The sequence below is a fragment of the Bos grunniens genome, chromosome 8 (genome assembly GCF_055505025.1).
Source record: "Bos grunniens cultivar Pamir isolate PY7600 chromosome 8, Bosgru_T2T1.0, whole genome shotgun sequence".
NCBI classification, from domain to species: domain Eukaryota; kingdom Metazoa; phylum Chordata; class Mammalia; order Artiodactyla; family Bovidae; genus Bos; species Bos grunniens.
In genome coordinates, this window is record NC_141172.1 from 95,723,628 (window position 1) to 95,747,973 (window position 24,346).

The 24,346-nt window shown below is 39.1% G+C and overlaps 1 protein-coding gene and 1 long non-coding RNA gene across 29 annotated transcripts in view; one reads left to right on the forward strand and one right to left on the reverse strand.

Moving 5' to 3' along the window:
• The window catches only part of LOC147367731 (uncharacterized), a 651,563-nt gene that overhangs the window by 528,847 nt on the left and 98,370 nt on the right, over window positions 1–24,346 (forward strand). The window lies entirely within an intron of this gene.
• LOC147367735 (uncharacterized) lies at window positions 6,858–19,993 on the reverse strand. Its single transcript, XR_015132034.1, has 4 exons — window positions 19,434–19,993; window positions 18,988–19,064; window positions 12,983–13,645; window positions 6,858–8,006 (listed from the first exon to the last, which is right to left on the reverse strand). It is a non-coding gene; the product is annotated as an uncharacterized LOC147367735 (long non-coding RNA).

Sequence of the window (24,346 nt, forward strand, 5' to 3'; positions counted from 1 at the left end):
GTTCGATGCACGATACTGGATGCTTGGGGCTGGTGCACTGGGACGACCCAGAGGGATGGTATGGGGAGGGAGGAGGGAGGAGGGTTCAGGATGGGGAGCACATGTATACCTGTGGCGGATTCATTTTGATATTTGGCAAAACTAATACAATTATGTAAAGTTTAAAAATAAAATAAAATTAATAAAAAAAAAGAAAAGAAAAGAGAGCTTATCATAAAACTGGCAAGTCTTGATTGTGCTTTAGTCAAAATGCCTCCTAGGTTTAAGTCCTCAGTGTCTGTGTGCATGACGATGCCGGCATCTATGATGGGCAAAGCTGCAGAAGACCTGGCTTAAGCAGAGGGTTTGTACGCTCATTTTTGCACCTGTTGACATTGAGGCGCTTGTGAGACATGTTGAAGGACTTTTCAAGTACCAGATATTAATTTGAAGTGTTGTGAAGAGGTGTGGATAGGAGACAAACACGTGCACATATTCTGAAATTATTGAGAAATATACAAGGTATTTGACAATTCAAAGATACGGATAACTAGCTCTTGCTAGTTCTAATGGCATTGTGGCAGTTTTTTGAGGAATGAGTGGAAAGTGAGGAAGTAGAAGTTAGTTTGGATTTTTTTGTTTTTGTTTTTGAGTTTCGGAGCTTTGGATTTAGATGAGGGGGATCCAGATTGGACAGTCGTTCAAAGGGTCTATAAGAGTCAAGAGATAATCTCACTTTTTAAAGGATGGGAATAACTTGAAATATTTATTGTCTGAGGAGAAGGAATGAGAAAGTAACTCAGGACGGAAGTGGGATGATTTAAAAGTCAAGTGTGCATGCAGCTAGAGGAGGATAAACTCAGGACTCAGATGAGTGGTTGGCTGTGAGCAAGAGGAGGGACAACTCAGTCTCTCACACAGCAGGAGAGAATTTGCTGTGAAGGTAGATAAGGTAGGTAGAGAGATTGAGAAGACTCAGTTTTCTAGAACTCTTGAAAGGCACAAGATCATTGCTGAGAATGAACAGGTTGGGTATTTGACAGGATCTTGAGATCAATGGACTGATGCTAAAGCTGAAACTCCAGTATTTTGGCCACCTCATGCGAAGAGTTGACTCACTGGAAAAGACTCTGATGCTGGGAGGGATTGGGGGCAGGAGAAGAAGGGGACAACAGAGGATGAGATGGCTGGATGGCATCACCAACTCGATGGATGTGAGTTTGAGTGAACTCCGGGAGTTGGTGATGGACAAGGAGGCCTGGCGTGCTGCAATTCATGGGGTTGCAAAGAGTCGGACATGACTGAGCGACTGAACTGAACTGAGATCAGTGGAGGTTTGAAAGAGCATCAGTGAGAAACAGCAAGCAGAGATGACCAAGAGCTGATAAGGAGACCAATGAACCACTCTTGCTTCAATTTGGAGAGCATGAATATGTAGAGTTATCAGTGTGCAGTGTTGCTGTTTTTTGTTTGTTTCTAGAAGCACTGAATAATTAAAGTATAGAAGTAGAGGGAAAACATGAAAAAAAATGCTAAAGCAAATGTAGGTTTGTATCAGGCAGATAAAGTTAAAAATGAAAGAAAAGAACTGAGAAAGTAGTGGATGGTCCATTATGCGATCCAAGTTGCGTAGAAAAAGATAAGAGGTTAGAACACGATTGATAGAATGGGACTATGTGAATGATTTAAGGCAGCAAATAGGTTGAAGGTCATTTGAGAGAAGAATGATATAGTGAGGGACCTGGAAGGTGAGTTATGTGAGAAAGTGAAGCTTAATATTTCAGAGGAGGAGCATTCCATGTGATGATGGCAAGGTCTGAGAATGGCCACAGAAGTGAATACCAGGTTGAGGTGAGATGGAGTAGAGTTGAAGCCCACAAAGGCTAGTGGTATTAGATGCTGGATGGTTCATCAACATGGAAATTAAAGCCACTCTCATGACACGAGTTGATGTGGGCCTGAATCAACAAAAATTAAAGGGAGGGCCAACGAAGTCAAAAGAAGACAGTGATGGCTGAGATTGTAGAAAAAGGTAAATGAACAAAATCTGGAAGTAGCATTGAGAAGCAAAGAAATCAAACCTACCTTCTGACACTGAACGAGATGAAACATGGAATTTGAGCAGCTCTTATTTCAGAAGGCTAACAGGAATACTATTTTCACAGGGGATGGTGGAAGGAATCGTAAATAATAAGCTTAATAGGGGAGAATTTATTTATAATGGAGGGTTCCAGAGGTCTTACTGGGAACATTTGAAAGATAGAGGAGCAGAAAGATTGGGACCAGGACTGAGAAAATCAGAGGAGTAAGGGGATGCAAACATGAGTAAGCAGAGATAGGACTGTGGGACTTTATATTTTGCACAGCAACCAATGAAGGGAAGCTGATAGAATATTCTGGCTACAAAGATTTACAGAGAACACTGGCTGGTGTAAAGTAGTAGTCTTTGAGAGCTGGAAATGCTGGCCTTTTGGCAGTCTGCTGTAATGACTGATGTGGGAACAACCGTTCAAGGTCAGAGACTGGGCTATGGGCCAGAGGAAGCCTCCCTGTGGCACTGAGACAGAGGCTTTATCTGTGGGCACTGCATTTTCTTCCCCGGCATGGTCAACTTTGCTCTCTTTTTCTTCCATCTGCCCCTTCCTGTTCTTCTCCCTTGCCATTCAACCATGAAAGATCAATCAATCATTGCTTAAGCCCTTGTTCAACGCTCACTTGGGGTATAGACTTTATCTACTGATTTCCCTGTATGCATGTTACCTACAATGTATGTATTCAGATATCTACTCTTCACTCTTTAGCAGGTTTACCTTGTGTCTCTCTTTGATGGGTTTTGATGCTTTTCAGTGAGTAGACTAATTCTTCATTGGAACTCAGAATGAAGATGGACACTTTCTTCATCCTGCTCACTGGCAGTAATTGAAACTTGGATACTTGCTGTGTAATTCCATTTAATTTCTTCCCATGCTGTCCCACTTACCAAGTGTTCTTTTTTTTTAAACCACTTCACACACTCATTTGGGCTATGCAGTAATTGTTGGTAACACTCAAAAGGGTATGTGCTCTTCTCTGTATCTTTCTTCTCGGGTATAATTTCCATAGCTTTGGAGTCATCTGGGGTGCTCTGTAGAAGCATGGATAATGTAAGAACCACCCAGAAGGCCTGGTAACTCTACACCTTTCTTAATAAAAGGCAAAGTGCAATTGAGAAATTCAGAATATAGACACATTCCCCATATGTGTCTCACCATGTGGTTCTGGGAGCATGGCAGAGGGCAGAGAGTGAACAGTCTTTGCTTTAGGATCAGAGGTTACTTTTGTATGATTTGCTCTCAAACATCATCTCTGTTGCCCTGACCTGACCAAACGCTGGCGTTTCCATGCCCAGACCTACTGTTGGGACCTTCCTAGCTCACACCGCCTCTGCTTACTATTTAAAATTCACCTGAACAGAATTTACCCAGTCTTGTTGGTTGCTCTGGGCTCAACCTACTGGCCCGCATTTCTAAAAGATGGAGAAGTTGGGCTTTTTGGGGAGCTCAAACTGGTAAAAAGGGCTTGAAACTGAATCTAGAGGGAAAGTGAGAATAAAAACAGCATGACTGATATCACTATCTTTTGTTCTACCCCTTCCAAACCATTACCCATTTACACATATCTGGTTACATCATCACCCTATTCCAAAGTCCTCTAGGGTTTCCTGACAACCATGGGAGGGAACAAAATTCAAAATTCTTAGCAAGACCTCAAGGTAGTTTATTACTAGGCTTTAAGCTGTCATTCCAGTCACATTTCTTGCCACTGTCATCCTGCTCTTGTGTTTCAGCCACAGTGTACTGACTTTTCTCTCAACACAGAGAGTTTTGGCACACTCTTGTCTTGCATATGTAAGTACCTAGTTGCAAATTACCCTTCTTCCATCTTTTGCCTGAAGAGCATCTCTATAACCTTCACTTCCCTTTAAATCTCAGTGTAACCTTTACTGGACACTTTCCTCAACACCTACCGCCAAAGATAAGGGCTCTCTTCCATATGTTCTTTATACATATGTCTATTTAATGTTAATATATTTCTAGGGTAGGCTGGCAGGCTAGAAAATCTTGGGCAGGGGATGAATCTGCATTCTATAAGTGGGCTTTCTTTTCCTTTAGTGAAACTTTGGTTTTACTGTTAATGCTTTCAGCCAGTTAATGAGTCCCACCAAGGTTGTTGAAGATAACCTAAAGTCTACTAGTTGTAGAGCTTAATCATTTCTACAAAACATCTTTACAACAACATCTAGTGTTTAACTGAATAACAGAGTATTACAGCCTAGCCAAGTTGACACATAAAACTAATGATTAAGTAAGTATACATATTGATATGCCATTGGAAGTAAGTTTTCATATTTGGCTTTTTTGTTTACAGACTTTCTACTGAAGTGTAGTTGCTGTACAATATTATGTTATAGGTATATAATACAGTGATTCACAATTTTTAAAGGTTATATTCCAATTATAGTTATTAGAAAATGTTGGCTATATATCACCCATGCTGTGTAATATATCCTTGTAGATTCTTTTATACCTAATTGTTTGTACCTCTTATTCCTCCACCCTTATACGGCCCCTCCTCCCTTCCCCCTCCCCACTGGGAACCACTAGTTTGTTCTTTATACCCATGAGTCTGTTTCTTTTTTGTTATATTCACTAGTTTGCTATATTTTTTTAGATTCCACAAAAAAGTGATATCATGTAATTTTTCTTTGACTTACTGCACTTAGCATAATGCCCTCCAAGCCCATCCATGTTGCTGCAAATGGCAAAATTTTTGTTATTTTTTATGGTTGAGTAGTATTTCATTGTGCATGTGTGTTTCTCACATCTTCTTTATGCGTTCACTTGTTGATGAACACTGAGGTTGCTTCCACACCTTGGCAATTGTAAATGAACCTTGGGTGCATGGATCTTTTCTAATGAGTGTTTTTGCTTTTGTCGATATATAGCCAAAAGTAGAATTGCTGGGTCATATGGTATTTCTATTTTTAGTTTTTTGAGAAACTAAAAACTGTTTTCCAAAGTGGCTACACCAATTTACATTCCCACCAAGAATGGATGCTAAGTTGCTTCAGTTGTGTCCAACTCTTTGCAACCCTATGGACCTGCCAGGCTCCTCTAAGCAGGAGGATTCTCTAGGCAAGAATACTGGAGTGGGTTGCCGTGCCCTCAAGGATCTTCAGGGATTGAATCCACATCTCTTTTGTCTCCTGCACTGGCAGGCTGATTCTTTACCACTAGGCTCCACCTGTGACGTCCAACAGTGTTGTATAAGGGTTCCCTTTTCTTCACACCCTCTCCAGCATTTGTTAGTTGTAGACTTTTTAATGATGGCCATTCTTATCAGTGTAAGGTTTGATTTGCATATCTCTGATAATTAGTGATGGTGAGCATGCTTTCATGTTTCTATTGGCCATCTATATTTCTTCTTCATATCTTTTGTCTCTTTATTTTACTTTTAAGCAAAATAATACATATGCATAGTGTAAAATTCCACTAGGAAAGAAGGGTTACTAGCAAAGAATAGCATTGGTCTGTCTCATCTTTCTTACCCTCTTGGTCCAGCTACCTAAAGATAACCATGCTCAACTTTTGTAATGGTGTATTCTAATATTTAACTTTATGTTTCTAAATTATATGCTTCTGTGTTCCTTCTTTGATTTTTAAATTTCATATATTCTCGGTTTCCTATTAGGTTAGAGAGAGATTTAGTTCTCCTCCCATGTTCCTTTCATTTCCCCACCCCCTTGTCTGTACAGATATATCCTGGTTCTCTCTGACCATCCTTTCAGTGCAGGTATATCATAATCTGGGACTAAATTTACATTCAGTATTTACATCATTATTACATAATTATTATTCACAGCTCAGTAAGTATACTACATAGTTTAGGTTTTTCTTCTGGTTTAGCTTTTTGTTTGCCTGGAGTTAATAATTACCGTGTTTGGGAGTTTACACTTAATTTTCTATGTATGCAAGCCCTGTTACCAAAATTTCTGCAAGAGTGATAAAACTCTTAATAAGTTAAACATTATAGGACAGGTGATCTATAATTTCCTTTGAAAAATATGTATCCATCCTTGTATTCCAACCTCAGCTAGATGATCTTTGGGCCTCTCTCTCAACCTTCTGGGACCCCCTGTAATGCAAATATTAGTGTCCTTGATGTTCCAGATGTCTCTTAAACTGTGTTTATTTCGCTTCATTCTTTTTTTCTGTTAAGCGGCAGTGATTTCCGGTGCTCCATCATCCACCTCACTGGCCCTTACGTCTGTATCGTCTAGTCCACTGTTGATTCCTTCTAGTTTTTTATTTCAATTGTTGTATTCTTCATCTCAGGTTGTTCTATTTTCTAACTCATTAGAACCTTCTAACTTCTTGCTCTGTGCATCTATCTGCTCTCCTCCTGAATTCTTTGATCATTATGATCATTACTCTGAATTCTTTCTTGGGTAGATTGCCTATCTCCACTTTACTTAGGTCTTCTTTTCAGGTTTTGTCTTCTTCCTTCGTCTGGAACCTGTTCTTCTGCCACCTCATTTCATCTAAGTTGCTATTTGTATTTTTATATATGTGAGACATTAGTTATGTTTCTTGACCTTGGAGAAGTAGCCTTCTGTAGGAGGCAGCCAGTGCATCCCAGCAGGGCACGCCCCTCTTGTCGCCCAAGCTCTGTGTTCTAGGGCTGCCCATAAGAGGGCAGTGCGGGCCCTTCTTTTATGGTGGGCTGACTATGTGAGCAGTCTGGTAGGCTTGGTTGGCCCCTGGCCTGGTTGGTGGCAAGGCCCTGCCAGATGGGATCTGGTCATGAGGTGGCTGGCCAAAGAACACTAGGGGACCCTAGGACCCTCACTGGTGGGCAGACTCAGCATCCAGAAGACTCCAGGGCTATTGCCCACCCACTGGTGGGTGAAGCCAGGTCCTGTGGTTAACGCTGGACTACTGACAGGCAGAGCTGGGTCCTGGAGTCTGGCTGCAGGGCCCAGGGATCCTAGAGAGCTGATGAGGGGGGCTGGCTCCTGACACAGTTGGGTATGGAGTCTGGGATGTCCCAAAGCTGGTGCTGGCCTGCTAGTGGACAAGGCGCGTTTGGTCCCGGGGTAGAGTTTGGCCTACTGTGGGTGGCCTGGGTCTATAATCTGTGGGATTGTGGATTTCTTGTGTCTAGTGTCTTCCCCCTGTGAGTGAGTCAGTCTAGAGGGACCTGTGGGCTCAAAAAAGTCTTTAGGCAGCCTGACTACTAATGTGTGGGGCTGTGTCCCCACCCAGTTACTTGTTTGGACTGAGGCATCCTCAGCACTGGTGCCTACAGATTTTCAGGAACAGGTCTTAGTTCTAATAAGCTAGACGGAGGATCCCACAATGCCAGTAGTAGTGTCCACAGAGTAGAACATTCCCAAGTGTGACTGCCACCATTGTCTAAGTCCCCGGGGTGAGCCACAGCTGCCCCTCCACCCCACCTCTCCCACAGATCAGCAGGTAGGTCTGGCCCAGGTTTCTATCAAAATCCTGCTTTTGCTCTGGGTTCCAGTGCATGTGAGATTTTATGTGCACCCTTTAAGAGTGAGGTCTCTATTTCTTTCAGTCCTACGAGACTTTCAACAGGAAGCCCCACTTGTCTTCAAAGCCACGTGCTCTGGGGGCTCATCTTTCCAGTCCAGGATTCCTGGGCTGAGAAGCTCAATTTAGGGCTCAGTGCTCTTGCTTTTAGGGGAGAAAGTCTGCAATGTAATTATTCTCTTAGCTTGTGGGTTGCCCACCCAGTGGTATAACATTTAATTATAGTGCAAGTCTGCCCCTCCTACCCATTTCATAAAGTTTCTTCTTTATGTCTTTAGTTGTAGAAGATCTTTTCTGGTGGGTCCTGGTTGTCCTGCGGATAGTTGTGATTTTGCTGTACTCGCGAGAGGAGATGAACTCAGCATCTTTCTACTCCACTGTCTTGGCCAGTCTTCTCAGATATCTGGAAGTAGCTGTAGCAGAAGGATCTTACTGTGGAATATGGAGTCAGTCATTAATTTTTTTCTTTATTGGTCACATATAATAGCTATTGTTATAAATATCTAACAATAATTTTAGGGGTATATTCATTGCTTTTGTATAACTTTAGGCATTTGTATTCAAAACTAAGGGGCTTCTCTGGTGGCTCAGTGGTAAAGAATCTGCCTGCAATGCCGGAGACCCTCCCATGGAAGAGGGCATGGCAACCCACTCCAGTATTCTGCCTGGAGAAGCCCACAGATAGAGGAGCCTGCTGCTGCTGCTGCTAAGTCACTTCAGCCGTGTCCGACTCTGTGCGACCCCATATAGGGTCACAAAAAGTCAGATGCGACTGAGCACGTGTGCATTCAAAACTAAATAGATGAAATTTCTATTTTGTTGGAGAGTGAGCAGAAACAACTGTATTATTTAAAGACTTTAAAGTAGGATTTTAATAACTAAAAGAAACGAAGTAAGAAAAGTATGTTTGAAACAAAAGAAAAAGATTGGAAACGTCAGAGATCTTTTCTCTCAGAAAAAGACAGAGTATTAGGAAGAACCCAAAGGAAACTCTAATGTGATTCTAGACATAAAAATACATATTTACTCATGAAAGAAGATACACGGATAGCAAATAAACATAGGAAAAGGTACTTTATAGTATATGTCATCAGGGGAATGCAATGAAATATCACCTCAGGGAAATGCAAAGTAAAACAACAGTAAGATAGTACTACACATCTATTAAAATAGCCCAAATCTAGAACACTAACAACACCAGATGCTGGCAAGGATGTGGAGAACAAGAACTATCACTCGTTGGCAGAAACGGAAAATAATATGGAAAATTAGGAGGAAGCCTGACAATTTCTTAAAAAACTGAACATCCTCTTAACCCTCTTAGGATCCAACAATCATGTTCCTTAATATTAAGCCAGGTGAACTGAAAACTTACATCCACAAAATACATCAACATGGATTTTATAGGAGCTTTATTTAAATTGACAAAATCAGAAGCAACTGAACTGTCCTTCATTGGGGTGAATGGATAAGTAAACTGTCCAGGAAATGACATATTATTCATTGGTAAAAATAAATGAACTATCAAGCCATGAAAAGACATGGAGGGACCTAAATGCATATTATGAAGCAAAAGAGGCCAATCTGAAAAGGCTGCATACTGTATGATTGCAACTATAAGATATTTTGGAAGACTTAAAAATATGAGAATAAAAAGATCAGTGGTTGCAGGGTTTGGGTAAACAGAGCACAGATGATTTTTAGGGTAGTGAAAATATTCTCTGTAATACTGGAGGACATTATGCTGAATAAAGGAAGCCAGACACAGAAAGATATGTATTGTACTATCTCACTTGTATGTGAAATCTAAGGGAAAAAATTTAGCTGAACTCAAAGAAACAGAGAGAAAATGATGATTACCAAAGGCTTAAGGGTGGGGGACAAGAAATGATAATAAGCAAGGGCACACATTTCCAATTATTAGATGGATAAACTCTAGAGAGCCAATGCATATGATGACTAATGTAAATAATAATATGTTGTAAACTTGAAATTTATAAAGAGGTATATTTCAAGTATCCTCACCACACAGAGATACACAAGCATGGTAACTATGTGAGATGATGGATATGTTAATTACTTGATTGTGCTAATAATTTCACAATGTATATGAATATCAAACATATACTCTAAACATATATAATTTGTCAATCATGCTTCAATAAATCTGGAAAAAATAGAACTCTGAATCCAGAAAAAATAATCTTCAAAAGGTAAATACATTTTTAGAGAAAGCAAAATTGAATTCATTGACTTCAGATTTGCACTGCAAGGAGTACAAAAGGAAGTTCTTTAGGCTGATAAAAAGTAAGACAAAATGATACTTGGCTTCTCAAAAAGAAGTTGAAATAACTGATAATGATAACTAAGCTGCTGCTAAGTCACTTCAGTCGTGTCCGACTCTGTGCGACCCCATAGACGGCAGCCCACCAGGCTTCCCCGTCCCGGGATTCTCCAGGCAAGAACACTGGAGTGGGTTGCCATTTCTTTCTCCAATGCATGAAAAGTGAAAAGTGAAAGGGAAGTTGCTGAGTCGTGTCCAACTCTTATGGGGGTACATATAAAAGTTCTTTTTTTTTCCTCTTAATTTCTTTAAAATATATATAAATATTTAAAGCAAAACTTGTAATGTTTTTGAGACCTATAGGCTTATGTATTAAAAGGACTAGATGGACTTTTATAGTTGCGAATTTTCTAGAGTAGACTTTGAAAAATTAAGAATGACTATTGTCATCCATAAAGCAATCACCAAAAAGTGACTTGTAGCTAAAACCCAGCAATCTCAACCCTAGTTATTTACCCAAAATAAATTAGAAGATAACAGCACAATCTGGAGATCCCAGGTGTCAATCCACAGGACAATAGATAAGCACATTGATATTCATACAGTAGCATACTACTCGACAATAAAGTGGAAAGACTTACTGTTTGTGCATGCATTGACATGGATAAATCTGCTGAACACTCAGCTGAGTGAAAAAGTCTTGTACAAAGGATGCATACTGCACAGTTTTATTTATATGACATTCTAGAACAAGCAAATACAATTTTTTTTCAGGAAAAAATATCAGAACCAAGTTTATCTCCAGAGTAGAAGGGATAGTGATTGACTGGAAAGGGGGAAAAGAAACTGTCTGGGGTTATGGTAATATCCCTATCTTAATAGGGGGCTTGGGTTACAACAGATGTATGCATTATCAAAATGCAACAAAAGTAAAGATTTGTGTATTTCACTGTATGGAAATTTTATATCCAAAGAAAATAACTGTTGAGCAGTTATTGAGCTCTATTAATGATGCACATGGTGAAGAATTTAGAGAGAATTGGGTATCTGCAATTTGCTTTAAAATACCTCAAAAATAGATAGAATGATATGTGTAATAGAGAGGGATGAATAGATAGGTATGTAATGAATGCAAGTCTAATAAAGGTTAATGATACAATCTAGGTGATTTGTATACAGGTGTTGATTGCATGATTTTTTTCAATTTGCTCTCTGATTGAAAAATTTTAGGGTTTGATTATTTAGCTATGGGCTTCCCTGATGGCTCAGACAGTAAAGAATCTGCCTGTAATGCAGGAGACCCACATTGATCCATGGGTTGAAAAGATCCCCTGGAGAAGGGACTGGCTATCCACTCCAGTATTCTTGCCAGGAGAATTCCATGAACAGAGGAGCCTGGCAGGCTATAGTCCATGGGGTAGCAAAGAGTCAGATACAACTGAGCAACTAATATTTTGTTTTCAATTTCTTTACCTATATCTTCAGAAACATAAGTGTTTTATTATTATATGGTACTGGGCCAAAGCAATCCTGAGAAAGAAAAATGGAGCTGGAGGAATCAGAGTCCCTGACTTCAGACTACACAGTCTGAAGCAACAGTCATCATAACAGTATGGTACTGGCATAAAAACAAATATAGATCAATGGATAGAAGTAGAGCAAGCAAATAACTGGAAGACAGTGTCTTCAATAAGTAGTGCTGGGAAAACTGCATAGCTTAATGTAAAAGAATGAAATTTGAACATTCTCTAACACCATGCACAAAAATAAGCTCAAATGTGTTAAAGATTTAAATGTAAGGCCATATACTATAAAACTCTTAAGGAAAACAGAGGCAGAACATGCTCTGAAATAAATCACAGCAAGATCTTTTGGATTCACCTCCTAAAATAATGAAAATAAAAACACAAACAAATGGGAACTAATTAAACTTAAAAGCTTCTGCACAGCAAAGGAAACTTAACAAAATGAAAACACCACCCACAGAACGGGAGAAAATATTTGCAAAAGAAGTGACCAATACGGAATTAATCTCCAAAATATACAAACAGCTCATGCAGCTCAATATCATAAAAACAAACAAACCAACCAAAAACATGGGCAGAATATCTAGTCAGTCATTTCTCTAAGGAATACATACAGATGGCCAAACAGCACGTGAAAAGATGTTCAATATCACTAATTATTAGAGAAATGCAAATCAAAACTACAATAAAGTATCAGCTCACACCAATCAGAATGGCTATCATCAAAAAGTCTACAAACTGTAAATGCTGGAGATGGTGTGGAGAAAAGGGAACCCTCCTACACTGTTGGTGGAAAGGCAAACTGATACAACAACCATAGAGAACAGTATGGAGGTTCCTTAAAAGGCTAAAACTGGAACCTACCATATGATCCAGCAGTCCCACTCCTGGGCATATATCCAGAGAAAACTACAATTCTAAAAGATGCATACAGCATCAGTGTTTATTACAGCACTATTTACAATAGCCAAGACATGGAAGCAACCTAAATGTCCACCAACCAACGAATGAATAAAGAAGATGCGGCATATATTTAGAATGGAATACTACTCATCCACAAAAAGAATGAAGTAATGCATTTTTCAGCAACATGGACGGACCTAGAGATTGTCATACTGAGTGAAGCAAATCAGAGAAAAACAATATATGATATCACTTATATGTGGAGTCTAAAAAAATATACAAATGAACTTACTTACAAAACAGACTCACGGACTTGGAAAACTGTATGGTTACCAAAGGGAAAATGTGCTGGGGAGGGATAAATTAGGAGTTTGGAATTAATACATGCACACTACTTTATAAAAAATAGATCATCAATAAGGACCTACTGCATAGCACGGGAAACTCTACTTAATATTCTGTAATCATCTCTATGGGAAAAGAATCTGAAAAAGAATGGATTTATGTATTTATATAACTGAATCACTTAGCTGTACACCTAAAACTAATACAACATTGGAAATCAACTATACCCCCGAGTAAAATAAAAACTAAATTATCAAAAAATTAAATATGGCACTGGACGCCATATTTTTCTACAAATAATCAAGCAATGATGAAGAGATAAAGGAATCCAGAAGTGTTTTGGAACATACCTGAAGAATCAGCTTCTGCTTGGGTGAAAGAATTCCTAAAGTCTCAAATCCTTTTAGCATGGAAGTAGATGAGGTTAACTTCTGTTTTCTCAAAAACCCAAGGGTTCAGAGCAGGTGGAGTGTGACTTTCAGTCTGAAATTGAGAAGTGCCTTCTTTATTCACCAGCCATATCTGGAGGGATCAGCCACTTGATTGACGGAGCCCTAATGACCTGGTGCTTTACGTTGAAAACAGTGCTGCAGGTGTCTTCCAAGAGGATGTCTCAGGTAGGACAGTGAGCACGCTTCCTTGGTAAATCATACCTCACCATACACAAATAAGTTCTTTGTTTGGCCTGGGGGGTGTATTTAAAAATCTACCATCTCCACTTGGATTTACAACTGTCTGAGACAGTTCTATACTTCTTTTGATGATAGACACATTTATACCTGTTCTTTACTCAAAATTTTTCTTTTGCCTGAAATAAGGCAGCAGATCTTATAGTTCAAGCATGTCACCTTATTCTAACAGATAAAGCTTATGTTCTAGCTTCTGTCCTGTTGATTTGAAAATTAGACAATGGTGTCTCACAAGTCCTGGATTTTATTGGACTTGGAGAAAGGATGTGGTCTCTTGGAAGCAGTGGTGATTGGCTGGGAGGGAGCTGAACTGAGCCCCTCTCTCTGTGGAATAAGAACAGAATATTCATGAACAGAGTCATATGGTGAACAGAAACCAATAGAAGAACATTGATGGGCAGAGGTGAATATACTATACTGATGATAATAATTCTAGACCCTTACTTGGGAATGAAAATTGAAAAAAGCTTGAATGGATATTACAACCTTCTCCTCCCCTTTTTACCTCACTTCTTCCTTCTTCTCTTCCTTCCCTTTCTCCTGTTCTTATACCAATAAACTGTAGGACAGGGATTGTTATATATATATATATGTGTATATATATATAAAATATGTATTATAATAATACTTATACAACATCTTTTTATGGGTAGACAGATGTCAATCTTGCTGATTTTCACATAATGAATCATAAACACAGAAGGCTGGACCATTACTATGAACACTGCTTGGGTGCAGAATTAAGAGGAATGTTGCTGAAAGATATGAGAGTCTTCACCCCAGAATCTGTACAGTTATGGATAAATTATTTTTTAAAAATGTATTGGCTTGTTTGTTTAGACCCCATCCTTCTTCACCCAAATAATTTGATATATCTTAAAATATAACACGCATGTAAATGTACATGCATATAACATTCCTTGTCAAAATAGGAATGAAAATCATGTAGAAAAACAAGGTATAAAAATACTAGCAAAATATAATGAAATATTACAGTGAATTGTGCATTTCTTATAAGCTAATGAGTCATATACTTGTTTTCAACAGGACAGAGTAAGCAAAGCTTACTTTAGTAAGAAAGTAAAGAAAACTTTACTTTTCTTTAAGTGCTAAATTTTTAAAGAAGTTTAATATATTCATACTATGCATGAATATTTATGGAGTTCTTTAGAAAGCTTTTTTTCTCTCACTAATACAAATTTATAAGTATTGCTGTCTCATTTTACAGGAGAATAGATTGAAGCCCAGAGAAATATGCTTTGGTAACCAGTAAATTACAGAGCAGTAGTTCCAGCGTATATCTCTTCATGTTACCATATCACAGACATTGACCACAATAATGGATGCTGTGTTCAATAGGACATTTATTAAACTTGCAGGAATGGACAGCATGTGACCATATCCTGTACTGACCCTAGGTTAAAAACTGAGGACAGAGAGGTTAAAGCAAAACTGGTTGAGTGACTTGCTGTTTGGGATAATTTACTGAAGTCTAGGTATTCTGCTTTTCAGTAATTCCAAATTTATGTGAGTTTAGGACTTCAGAAGGACTTCCCTAGGGGCTCAGACTGTAAAGAGTCTCCCTGCAATGCAGGAGACCTGGGTCTGATCCCTGGGATGGGAGAAGGGAATGGCAAGCCACTGCAATATTCTTACCTGGAGAATTCCATGGACAGAGGAGCCTACTGAATTGCAATCCATGGGGCTACAAAGAGTCAGATACAACTCAGCGACTAACACTTTCACTTCTAGGACTTCAAAATAACTGACGGAATTGAGGCAAGATGTGCTCCTTAGACTAACAGTCTCATTATTTTCTTGATTGGAAATTGTATCAATCAGAGTCCCTGCAGGAAATAGATGGCACCACTCAAACTGGGTAATTGGAGTTGAGTAAAAGGACTCCTTACAAAGGAATGGGGACAATTTAGAGAAATCAACATGAGGCAGTACAGGACTTCCGGAGAGGAACCATTGAAGGAATAGCACCCTTACAGGAAAGGGAGCTAGAGGAACAAATTCCTTGCTGCTGCTGCTGCTAAGTAACTTCAGTCTTGTCTGACTCTGTGTGACCCTGTAGACAGCAGCCCCCCAGGCTGTGCCATCCCTGGGATTCTCCAGGCAAGAACACTGGAGTGGGTTGCCATTGTCTTCTCCACAAATTCCTTGATCATTTTACAAATCTCCTGGCCTTTGACCAGACTCGACAGGAAGCTAGAGGACATGGATCCTTTTGATACAGTAGGTCATGTAGGTTTGATACAGTAGGTCGTGATTCATGTAGGTCAGTGTTCAGAGGCAAAGAGCAGGGTGGAGTGGGAATCCGGAGGTGCATAAGCATGAAAATGGATGGACAGTGGTACAGGGATGAATTTAACTTAGATGACCGTTATATCTGCTACTGCGGGTACGAATCCCTTAGAAGAAATGGAGTAGCCATCACAGTCAACAAGAGTCTAAAGTGCAGTACTTGGATGCAGTCTTAAAAATGACAGAATGATCTGTTTGTTTCCAAGGCAAACCATTCAGTATCATAGTAATCCAAGTCTATGCCCCAGCCAGTATTGCTGAAGAAGCTGAAGCTGAATGGTTCTATGAAGACTTACAAGACTGTCTAGAACTAACACCCAAAAAAGATGTCCTTTTCATTATAGCGGACTGAAATGCAAAAGTAGAAACTCAAGAAACACCTGGAGTAACAGGCAAATTTGGCCTTGGAGTACAAAATGAAGCAGGGCAAAGGCTAATAGAGTTTTGCCAAGAAAATGCACTGGTCATAGCAAACACCCTCTTCCAACAACACAAGAGAAGACTCTACACATGGACATCACCAGATGATCAACACTGAAATCAGATTTATTATGTTCTTTGCAGCCAAAGATGGAAAAGCTCTATACAGTCAGCAAAAACAACACCAGGAGCAGAATATGGCTCAGATCATGAACTCCTTACTGCCAAATTCAGACTTAAATTGAAGAAAGTAGGGAAAACCACTAGACCATTCAGGTATGACCTAAATCAAGTCCCTTACCATTATACAGTGGAAGTGACAGATTCAAAAGTTTAGATCTGATAGAATGCCTGAAGAACTATGGACAGAGTTTCGTGACATTGTACAGGAGGCAGTCATCAAGACCATTCCCAAGAAAAAGAAATGCAAAAAAACAAAATGGCTGTCTGAGGAGGCCTTACAGATAGCTGAGAAAAGATGAGAAACAAAAGGCAAAGGAGAAAAGGAAAGATATACCAGTTTGAATGCAGAATTCCAAAGAATAGTAAGGAGAGATAAGAAACCTGTCCTCATTGATTAGTGCAAAGAAATAGAGGAAAACAATAGAATGGGAAAGACTAGAGAGCTCTTCAAGAAAATTAGAGATACCAAGGGAACATTTCATGCAAAGATGGGCACATTTAAGGACAGAAATTGTAGGGACCTAACAGAAGAAGATATTAAGACGAGGTGGCAAGAATACACAGAACTATACAAAAAAGATCTTCATGACCCAGATAATCATGATGGTGTGATCACTGACCTAGAGCCAGACATCCTGGAATGTGAAGTCAAGTGGGCCTTAGGAAGCATCACTATGAACAAAACTAGTGGAGGTGATGGAATTCCAGTTGAGCTATTTCAAATCCTAAAAGATGATGTTGTGAAAGTACTGCACTCAATCTGCCAGCAAAACTTTGCCAGTTGAAAAACTCAGCAGTGGCCCCAGGACTGGAAAAGGTCAGTTTTCATTCCAATCCCAAAGAAAGGCAATGCCAAAGAAGGTTCAAACTACCACACAATTGCAGTCATCTCATACGCCAGCATGGCAACCCACTCCAGTGTTCTTGCCTTGAGAATCCCAGGGATGGGGGAGCCTGGTGGGCTGCCGTCTATGGGGTCGCACAGAGTCGGACACGACTGAAGCGACTTAGCAGTAGCAGCACACGCTAGCAAAGTAATGGTCAAATGGTCAGGTCAGGCCAAGCCAGACTTCAACAGTACGTGAACCATAAACTTCCAGATGTTCAAGGTGGATTTAAAAAAGGCAGGGGAACCAGAGATCTAATTGCCAACACCTATTGGATCATCAAAAAAGCAAGAGAATAACAAAAAAAAACACATCTACTTCTGCTTTATTGACTATGCCAAAGCCTTTGACTGTGTGGATCACAACAAACTGTGGAAAATTCTTAAAGAGATGGAAATACCAGACCACCTAACCTGACTCCTGAGAAATCTGTATGCAGTTCAAGAAGCAACAGTTCGAACTGGACATGGAACCACAGACTGGTTCCTAATGGGGAAAGAAGTAAGTCAATGCTGTATACTGTCACCCTGCTTATTTAATTTATATGCAGAGTACATCATGTGACATTTCAGGTTAGATGAAGCTCAAGCTGGAATCAAGATTGCTGGGAGAAATATCTGTAACCTCCAATACGCAGATGACACCACCCTTAGGGCAGAGCCTCTTAATGAAACTGGAGCCTCTTGATGAAAGTGAAAGAGGAGAGTGAAAAAGTTGGCTTAAAACTCAACATTCAGAAAACTAAGATCATGGCATCCAGCCTCATCACTTTATGGCAAACAGATGGGGAAACAATGGAAACAGTGACAGACTTTATATTTGGGGACTCCAAAATCACAGCAGATGGTTAAAGCAGCCACAAAATTAAAAGACGCTTACTCTTTGGAAGGAAAGTTATGACCAACCTAGACAGCATATTAAAAAGCAGAGACATTACTTTGCCAACAAAGGTCTGTCTAGTCAAAGCTTTGGTTTTTCCAGTAGTCATGTATGGATGTGAGAGTGGGACTATAAAGAAAGCTGAGCACCAAAGAATTGATGATTTTGAACTGTGGTGTTGGAGAAAACTCTTGAGGGTCCCTTGGACTCCAAGGAGAGCCAACCAGTCCATCCTAGAGGAAATCAGTCCTGAATATCATTGGAAGGACTGATGCTGAAGCTGAAACTCCAGTACTTTGGCCACCTGATATGAAGAACTGACTCACTGGAAAAGACCCTGATGCTGGAAAAGATTGAAGCCAGGAGGAGAAGCGGACGACAGAGGGTGAGATGGTTGAATGGCATCACCAACTCGACAGACATGAATTTGAGCAAGCTCTGGGAGTTGGTGATGGACAGGGAAGCCTGGTGTGCTGCAGTCCATGGGGTCAAAAAGAGTCGGACATGACTGAGCAACTGAACTAAACAGGGATGAGTTCTCTAGGACAAGCAAACAGAACAGAAATTTGTTAAGTGCTGCTCAAAGAAAAACCTGTCTGTTCTCTATCACTGCTGATGGTTTTCATATAGATTAAAAGGTAAAAAAGTAAAGCTTTCCTTGAACACCAGTATATTCTAGGTACTATGTCGGTCACTTTCTATATGTCTGCTCATTTAATTCTTAAAATAATAATATTGGACATGATCATCACTGTTATATTTGTGGGAAATTAAGGCTCAGAGAGGCTAAGAAATTTATCTCATAAAACATCTAATAAATAACAAATCTGAGATTTGAACCAGCATTTTTCTAACATTGAATCTTGGACTTTTTTCACTTTCACAACTTTCCTGCCCACTTTATATATCACCGGAGGAAAGCCGTAACACGTCTAACACTCAAGTAGAAGCTTGATGTTTCTGAAGAAGTAGTTTTAAATTACTTACATATACAAATCAGGGTTCAGTCAAGACGAATAGTCACCACTCAACGGAGTATGGTAGAGAGTAGTTAAATCTGGAAACTTCAGAGACAATAACCAGTCATATGCCTTTCCCATAATGATAGCTGCCATTTTCTGAATACTTAAAATATAGACTATTCACTCTCTATGCATTAAATCAATTCATCCTCATATCAATCATATAAAGAGAAAATTTGAAGGTGAAGAATGGGAGGAGAATGAACAAAGTCAATGGGGTAGGCACAGTAGTTAGACTTCTCTGAATAAACCTTGTCCGCACAATTATACAGCAAAATTTTAAAAAATTCCCCCCAAAAAGAAGAAGAAAAAGTTAAATTGATATAAATTTGTGGGCAGAGCTTATAGAGAGGAACATTTTCAAGTGATTTAAACAGAGTAGTTTATCTATACATCTTTAGAGGGGTATACCTTAAGGACTCGGTGTGTTGTGCTCAGTAACTCAATCATTTTGATTCTTTGCATCCCCATGGACTGCAGCCCACCAGGCTTCTCTGTTCATGGAATCTTCCAGGCAAAAAATACAGGAAAGAGTTGCCATTTCCTCCTCGATGGGATCTTCCCAACCCAGGGATCAAACCCTCGTCTCTTGTGTCTCCTGCATTGACAGGCAGGTTCCTTACCACTAGCAACACCTGGGAAGCCCCCTTAAGGACAAAACTGTAGAAAGAAATTCTAAAATGGTTTAATGTAATAATATTATAATGATACTGATGTTGTTATTCTGAAACTACTACACACACAATGTATTTTTATATATAGTTAATATAATATAATAAAGCAATATCACTTTAACATAATCACTGTCTTTAGGACCTAGGAGTTTTGGTATGATAGAAAAAACATAAAATAAAAAAGTTTAAATTTAACCTCTGTATTATCATCAGAACTGGAAATATGAGTACATATTTATAATGTATAGCATCGTACACTGAAAAGACTTAAAAATAACAACAGATTTGGTAGCAAGAAGCACCACCAGCATACAAATTGTGTTATCTGAAGATCTTTACCTACTATAGGAGGCAGAATGGGGAAATTACAGATTCTAGGTCCATGACAGAAAATATGCAAGATGAGCTTAAAATACCTTATTATACCAGAAAGTAAGGAAGCTATCAGAAACTCTTGGGGCCATGCCAAAAAGGACTCAGGAACCAATGTGAAGAGACTCCCATTAGACCAAGATGAGGCATTTTGTGCATCTGAAAGACAGTGAAAGTGAAGTCGCTCAGTGGTGTCTGACTCTTTGCAACCCCATGGACTGTAGCCTACCAGGCTCCTCTGTCCATGGGATTTTCCAGGCAAGAATACTGGAGTGGGTTGCCATTTCCTTCTCCAGGAGATCAACCCCACACAGGGATTGAACCTGGGTCTCCTGCATCGTAGATAGATGCTTTACTGTCTGAGCCACCAGGGAAGTCTAAAGGCATAATAAAATTTATGGGTTAAAACACCAAAAATATGAAAAATCAATGATGACATTTAAAAAAGAAACACATGGGACTAATTAATTAGATTAATTGTTCTAATTTTAATTAGATTAATTGATCTAATTTTAATTAGATTAAAATTAAAAGCAGAGATAATCATGGACACAGCAAAAAAACAATCTACAGAATGGGAGAAAATATATGCAAGTAATATGGCCAATAAGAGGTTAACATCTAAAATATATAAATCACTGCTGCAACTATCAAAAAATGATTTAAAGAAATGAACGGAAACCTAATAGACATTTTTCCAAAGAAGACATACAGTGACCAACAGGCACATGAAAAGATTCTCAACACTGCTAATCATCAGAGAAATGCAAATCAAAAGCACAGTATCACCTCACATGTGTCAGAATAGCAATCACCAAAAAGACGACAAGTAACAAATGTTGGCGAGAATGTGGAGAAAAGGGAACTGTCATATTCTGTTGGTGGGTGTGTAAATTGGTACAACTGCCATGGAAAACAGTATGGAGGTTCCTCAAAAAACTAAAAACTATATCATTCAGCAATCCCACTCCTGGGTACATATCAGAAGAAAATGGAAACAAAATAGAGGCATGCACCTCAATGTTCATAGCAGCATTATTTATAATAGCCAAGCTATGAAAGCAACCTAAGTGTCCATCAACAGACAGAAAGATAAAGAAGATGATTGTATATATGTGTGTGGAAAAGTGAAAGTGTTAGTCGCTCAACGTGTCTGACTCTTTGTCACCCATGGAGTGTAGCTTGTCAGGCTCCTCTGTCCATGGGATTCTCCAGGCAAGAATACTAGAGTGGGTAGCCATTCCCTTCTCCAGGGGGGTCTTCCCAACCCAGGGATTGAACTGAGGTCTCCTGCATGGCAGGTGGATTCTTTACCGTCTGAGCTACCAGGGAAGCCCTCTGTATGTGTGCGTATATGTGTATATATATATATATGTGTGTGTGTATATATATGTGTGTATACACACACACACACACACACACACACAGAGGAATATTATTTACTCATAAAAAATAATGAAGCGCTGCCATTTCCAACAGTGTGATGGTCCTAGAAGATATTATGCTTAGTGAAATAAGCCAGACAAATACAGAAACTCTCAGCACTTATACATGGAATCTAAAAAATAAAAACAAATGTGTATAAGAAAATAGAAGCAAACTCACAGATACGGGAAAAACTAGTGGTTGACAACAGGGAAGGGAAGGGGGAGCATGGAATTGAGTTACAAACTACTGTGTATAAAATACCAATAGGGCTACATTGTACAGCTCAGTGAACTAGAGCCATTATTCTGTAATAACTAAATGGAGTGTAATCTATAAAAACATTGAGTCAGTATGTTGTACACCTAAAACTAATGTAATATTTTAAACCAACTATACTTCAATAAAAAGTGAAAAAAGCCAGTGACAAACTTGAACTTTGCTAAAGAACCAATTCTCATTTTTTTTCCCTGAAAACTGGTAATGAGACAAAGAATTAAGTATTCCACCTTCTTCTCCTATACAACCTCACGATTACCAAATATCTTGAGGTTTATTTTTATAAAAGTATCCCAGCTAATAACTTAAAGAATTAGAAGATCACCATTTTGCAGGCCTCTAATAAAAGAGTGGATCTAGGTAATTATAATCAGTGGCTACTAGTATCACACAAAGAGAGAAAACCAGACACTGTGTGCCTCCTGTGGGAATTATGAAACACATTCTATGAAATATTTTTTGACAAAGTATCAACAAGTCAAATCAAGCTTCTAGGTATAACTCTCACTTAATGGGAAGTACAGTGGTAAAAGAACATGTTAAATATTACCAGAGAGTTATCAAGCAACAAAATCCAGACTGTGGAAATACTATAGAGCATCATTAATAATTCGATTTCTTCACAAATAAATTGTAAGGGAAAATGAGAGAGGAGAAGCTGTAATTTTTAAAAGATGTGAGAAATCCATAAAAATGTAATCTGTGGATATTGTTTGGATCTTGATTCAAAAAACTATAAAAGCATTTATGAGATAATTAGGAATATTTCACACTGGATTTTAATACTATGAAATTATTATAGTTATGTAGATTAATGATATTATAGTTACATACTTTAAAAAGAATTTTTATTTTAGGATACTTACTGAACTAATGAAGTAATAAGATGTCTGTGATTTGGTTCAAAATAATAATGGGGTTTAGAGGTTGGAGTTATGTAGGAGGGTTAATAGAACAAAAGTTACTCTGAATTGATATTCATTGAAGATGGGAAATGGGTATGTGGGTATATTTCTCTTTACATGTATATTTGGACTGTTACACAATAAGATTTTTAAAATGTGTTTCAATAGATGAAAGTCAAAGTGTTAGTTGCTCAGTTATGTCTGACTCTTTGCAATCACATTAACTGTAGCCCACCAGGCTCCTCTGTCCATGGAATTTTTCAGGCAAGAATACTGGAGTTTGTAGCCAGTCCCTTCTCCAGGGGATCTTCCCTACTCAAGGATCTAACCCGGGTCTCTTTCATGGCAGGCGGATTCTTTACCATCTGACCCACAAGGGAAGCCACAGTAGATGGGACTACCAAATTCCACAGGTGAATGTTTCAGAGATCATTTTAAATTAAAACCAAATAACTCATCCAGTCATCCATTTAAAGGTGCTCTTCTACAAATCCTTTTATACATGTAATGGATATGAATCTTGGTCTATAAACTCCAGTATGTAAGAGAAAGAACTTCCCCAAAAATTTCACTTCAGTTCAGTCGCTCAGTCATGTTCCACTCTTTGTGACCCCATGGACTGCAGCACACCAGGCTTCCCTGTCCATCACCAACTCCCAGAGCTTGCTCAAACTCATGTCCATCGAGTCAGTGATGCTATCCAAGCATCTCATCCTCTGTCATCCCCTTCTCCTCCTGCCTTCAGTCTTTCCCAGCATCAGGGCCTTTTCCAATGAATCAGTTCTTCACGTCAGGTGGCCAAAGTATTGGAGCTCCATCATTGCTTCCAATGAATTTTCAGGACTGATTTCCTTTAGGATTGACTAGTTTTGATCTGCTTGCACTCCAAGGGACTCTCAAGAGTCTTCTCCAACACCACTGTTCAAAAGCATCAATTCTTCAGCGCTCAGCTTTCTTTATAGTCCCACTCTCATATCCATACATGACTACTGGAAAAACCATAGCCTTGACTAGAGCTTTGTTGGCAAAGTAATGTCTCTGCTTTTTAATATGCTCTCTAGGTTGGTCATAGCTTTTCTTTCAAGGAGCAAGCGTCTTTTCATTTCATGGCTGCAGTCACCATCTGCAGTGATTTTGGAGCCCAAGAAAATAAAGTCTGTCACTGTTTCCATTGTTTGCCCATCTATTTGCCATGAAGTGATGGGGCTGGATGCCATGATCTTAGTTTTCTGAACGCCAACTTTTTCACTCTCCTTTTTCACTTTCACCAAGAAGCTCTTTAATTCTTTGCTTTCTGCCATAAGGGTGGTATCATCTGCGTATCTGAGGTTATTGATATTTCTCCCAGCAAGGTTGATTCCAGCTTGCACTTCATCCAGCCTGAAATTTCGCATGATGTACTCTGCATATAAGTTAAATAAGCAGGGTGACAATATACAGCCTTGATGTACTCCTTTTCCTATTTGGAACCAGTCTGTTGTTCCATGTCCAGTTCTAACTGTTGCTTCTGCATACAGATTTCTCAGGAGGCAGGTAAGGTGGTCTGGTATTCCCTTCTCTTGAAGAATTTTCCACAGTTTGTTGTGATCCACACAGTCAAAGGTTTTTGAGTCAAAGTCTCAAGAATTTACTGAAACCCAATTTAGGTTCTGTAAAGATCCAACAAGTG